Genomic DNA, 5136 nt, shown 5'->3' on the forward strand with positions numbered 1-5136 from the left:
CGATCAGGGAACCCAAATCGAACTCTCACTAAAGTTTAAATTCCCTGCTTCAAATAATCAAGTTGAATACGAAGCATTACTAGCTGGTTTGAGGCTGGCTAAGGAGGTAGGAGTCCAAAAGATCACCATCTTCAGTGATTCACAGATAGTTACCTCACAAATAGAAGGAAATTACCAAGCTAAAGATCCCACCATGAAGAAGTATCTGGACAAAACTAAAGAACAGCTCGGATAACTCGGGGAGTATGAGGTCCGACATATACCTCGGGAACAGAATGCTCGAGCTGATGCTCTCTCAAAACTAGCAAGCACCAAACCAGGGGGCAATAATAGAAGCCTCATCCAGGAAACACTACAAAGCCCATCAATCTCAGAGGAAGAAAAGGTCCTAACCATATCAAGTCAAGATCAAGGTGGATGACCCCCATAATCAAATATCTCAAGACAGAGACACTCCCCATAGATAAAAAGGAGGCAAAAAGGATAGTACGAGAAGCACAGCATTACACCATAGTAGGCAACATCCTATATAGAAGAGGGATTTCGACACCCCTCCTAAAGTCTGTACCGACCTCCAACACGAAGGAAGTTCTAGAAGAGGTACACAGTGGCATATGTGGTAACCACTTGGGGGCACGAGCTCTTTCCAAAAAGGTACTCCGAGCTGGATTCTTCTGGCCAAACTTGCATAAAGAAGCGACAGAGTTCGTCAAGACATGCCCACCATGTCAGAACCATGCTAACTTCCATATCGCTCTGCCAGAAGAGCTCATCAGTATAACGTCACCCTGGCCATTCGCAAAATGGGGGCTAGATCTCCTCGGATCCTTTCTCCAAGGATCGGGACAAGTTAAATTCCTTATTGTAGGGGTAGACTATTTCATAAAATAGATCGAGGCAGAGCCCCTAGCCAATGCCACTGCTCAAAGAAGTCGGAAATTTCTATACAGGAATATTATTACAAGGTTTAGAGTCCCTTACTCCATCACCACAGATAATGGTACTCAATTTACTGATACAGGCTTCACGAACTTGGTAGCCGACTTGAAAATAAAGCACCAATTCACATCCGTAGAACACCCACAAGCTAACGGACAGGCAGAAGCCGCCAATAAAGTCATACAGCCGAGTTAAAACGGAGACTACAGGACGCAAAGGGAGCTTGGGCAGAAGAGCTTCCACGAGTCCTATGGGCAGATCGGATAACTCCGCACTCCACCACAGGAGAATCACCTTTCTGACTTGCTTACGGAATGAAGGCAATGATTCCTGTGGAGATAGAGGAAGGATCCCCCAGAACAATCCTCTACAATGAAGAAGCCAACTCCCAAAACCAAAGGGGAGATCTCGACCTACTACCCGAGGTCCGAGAAAGAGCTCGGATTAAAGAGGAAGCGCTAAAGCGTCGAATAACTTCAAGGTATAATCAGAAGGTAATCCAGTGAAGCTTCACCAACAACGATCTCATCCTAATCCGAAAAGACATCGGAGCAGGTCGATCGGGAGAGGGGAAGCTAGCAGTAAACTGGAAAGGACCTTACCGAGTTGTAGAGGTACTGGGAAAAGGCTACTACAAGGTGTCCGATCTTGAGGGGCGAGAGCTACCAAGGTCATGGCATGCCTGTAACCCAAGAAGTTTTTCAGATTCCATAAAAAAGTTACCTACCAAGACACATTAATCTGAGTGCAAGAATTCACCGTCCGATTACGACAAGGTCGACAAGATGAAAATCAAATTCATCACCCGATTACAAAAAGTCAGCAAGGTGAAAGCAACAAAAACAGATTAATGCAAAAATTTATAAAAAGTAATCCATAAAAAGTGGCCTGACGAGGTCTTACTAAAAATGGACTACTAAAAATAACTTAAGAAGGACCGACAAAGGAGAAGTCGGACCAAACCGACCAACGCAAAAGTTATAAAAAGTAATCCATAAAAAGTGGCCTGACGAGGTCTTACTGAAAATGGACTACTAAAAATAGCTTAGAAAGAATCGACAAGAGAAGTCAGACCAACAAAAAAGTGTGCGCTAAAAGGGACATAGCTTTACCCAAAAAAGCCACGACGACACAAACAAGGCTATCAAAATTGTTCAAAGACTAACTAAAAGTTCTACCGGAACACTAAAAAGTGTCAGACAAGTTAGCCCCAAGGGTCATCTCACCCAACCAGAAGATAGATGAAACAATATCTGATAAAAAAGAGATTGGACAAGCCGAGTACCAACACCCTATAAAGATCTACAAAATCTGCAAAAGTTGCAAGAGAACGATCAACATAGCAAAAGAAACACGTCCATCATTAAAAGACTCAGAAGGCGACCTGAAAGAGGGCCTCAAGAGTTCAAAGTATTTTGTTTTTCTACTTAATAAGTTGCATAGAAGCAACTAAAAGTCAAGGAAACCAAACCATAACCAAAGATACAAAAAACAGAGTTCAAAAGCCCACAAATCGGGTTGTACAGATAAAATAATGAAGTCATAAGGGGTTCAAATTTTCCCCAGTAATAACATCAGTGGCCGAAGGAGGAGGAATGATATTCACAGGGGTGGCGTCCACGGTCCCATCCTCACGATTAAGAATTTCACAATCCGGATTAGGTTGAGAATGGTCGACCTTAGCAGAAGGATTTGAAGAAGTTGTGGCTGCAGAAGCCTTGGCTGGCGGAGCAGGAGGAGGCCCGTCATCTTCATCATCCGGAGCAGGCACTATTTTGCCATCCTCCACCACATTGTCCAGGCTGAAAAGAGTCAGGTCGAGTTCAGGAGCAAGAACTCAGACCTGTGCCTTCAAATTTTCATAAGCGTCCGTAACAGTGTCTACCAAATGACCCTGAAGATCGGCGTAGTCCACATGGGTAGACTCAAGCCTTTCCCTCAACTCCAATACCTCGGCATAAGTACGAGTGTAACTCTCTTTGTGTTTTTTCACCGTCTCCTCTGCCAAATTTGCAGCCGCCTCAGCTCGGGTAGCCCGTGACTTTTCCTTCTCCAAATCCAACTCCAGTTTAATTATCCTAGCATCAAGCTCATCTTTTACTCCCTTGATTCTATCAAATTCTGACTTAGCATCTTCCAGAAAAGCCTTGGTCGCATGGACTGGGGAATCCTGAATAGTTCGGAATAAGGCTGCACCCATATGGGCCATCCGAATACTGCTACTGGTGATAAAATTCAAGTGGTGAAGGATGGACACATCATCCATTGGAAGTCGACCAAAGGGAGCAATTTGATTATCAATAAACCCACAGCATCAAAATATGGGGCATCCAAATCATAAGGTTCAACAGTCATTTGTTTTTTAGGAGGAGGGCCGGCAGTAGGAGAAGAGGCAGCACCAGAAGGTGGTCGAACTGGGTCAGAAGGGACAATCCGGACCTGAGAGTTTGGAATAACCTTCCTCGGCCCAGAAGCACTCAATGGTGGTTTCTTTGGAGAAACTTGAGAAGACTCTCCTTCCACAGCTTTGGCCGAGATGTTGGAAGCAGTCGTTGCCTTCTTTACACTACGAAAATGCTTCATAGAATCTGTAGATTTCACCATCTCTGCAAAAATGAAATCAAGAAAACAAGTCACAAACAGATGGAGAGAAACATTCAACCACAATCCAAAACTATTAAAAAGAAGTCGGCCACTACCTAGTTCAGCACGAAGAAGGGAAGGATCTCCTAGAAACTTCTTCATATCAAGATGGGGAGGCTCTCCCCAATTTTCCTCTAACACATTTACAAAGGCCTGCTCGACCTCATTCAGACTTTCCCAGGAATACCTGGATACTACTACATTCTTCTGCCCGCACAAAGGGAAGCTAGGCTCATCATTTTCATCCAAAAAGAAGGGCCAAGCTCCCTCAACAGCTCGGACCTTGAAATAGTAGTTTTTAAAATCCCTAAAGGACTCGTCATAACAAATTTCCTTCGGCAAGTGTACCAAATTTATCGTCAAGTAAAAACTCACAATAGAGTGAGATCGAATCCCACAAGGATTGATTGATCAAGCAACTTTAATTAGAGGAATGTTCTAGTTGAGCGAATCAGAAATTGAGTTGAAAATTGCAGAAAGATAAATGCGGGAAAGTAAATGGCAGAAAGTAAATTGCAGAATCTTAAATGGGAATGGGGGAATTGCTCATAAATGTAAATGACAGAAATTAAAGAGAATGGGTAAGATCAGAAATGGGGAGTTCATTGGGCTTAGGAGATGTTGCATTCTCCGGATCAATCTCATTTACATCTCTTCTTCAATCAATGCACTCATTGATCTCCTTGGCAATCTTAAGTGATTGAATTACAATTTCTTGTAATTCAATCTCTCAAATCTTGATCAATAGCTAATTCCTTGGTCAATTGCTCATGAGAAGAGATGAAGTATGGTCACTGATTATACCACATGCATTTCCCAAATCAAGCATTGAGAGGATTATAGTCACATATCCATCCAAACCCAATTTGGTCCAGCATGAGAAAGCATTTCTAGCTTGATCTCTTCATTCCTCTTCCAAGGTTCAGAAGAGATCCAAGTATGAATAGTTTCTTTTCCAAGATAACTACCCAATTGGATGAAGATCGAAAGCTTTCAAGTAAAATCAAGAGAAAAGATAGAAGAAGAATAATGAAAACTAGTATTGATCCATCAAATTACAACAGAGCTCCCTAACCCAATGAAAGGGGTTTAGTTGTTCATAGCTCTGGAAAGTGAAAACAAAGATGGAGAATACATGATGAAAACTAGAAGAGCAGAGAAAGTAAAATACAGGAAGTAGTTCTATGCTATTTTCCAACTCCCAGCAACTCCCCAAAATAATTCAAAGTTACTCCTATATATACTACTCTTCTCATCTTCTAGTTGGCTCTTCAAGTCTTGGGCCTTTGGATCTTGAGTTTGAAGCAGTTCTCTTCTTCATTTGGGCTTGGCTTTACTTGCAGAGAGAAAGTGTGAAGTGGGCAGAGATTTTAGCTCAGGACGTTAGGGTTGTTAACGTTTAGTGAAAATATGAGTTCAAGAACGTTAGTGACAATCAACTTTCTCACTAACGTTCCTAAGTAAAAGCCACGTTAACCTCAACGTTAGTGGCACACACGTTGCCATCAACGTTGCCTCTAGGTCCTTCGCACACGTTATTGGGACTTAACTTTC

This window comes from Arachis hypogaea, chromosome 11 (assembly GCF_003086295.3).
Source record: "Arachis hypogaea cultivar Tifrunner chromosome 11, arahy.Tifrunner.gnm2.J5K5, whole genome shotgun sequence".
NCBI lineage: Eukaryota > Viridiplantae > Streptophyta > Magnoliopsida > Fabales > Fabaceae > Arachis > Arachis hypogaea.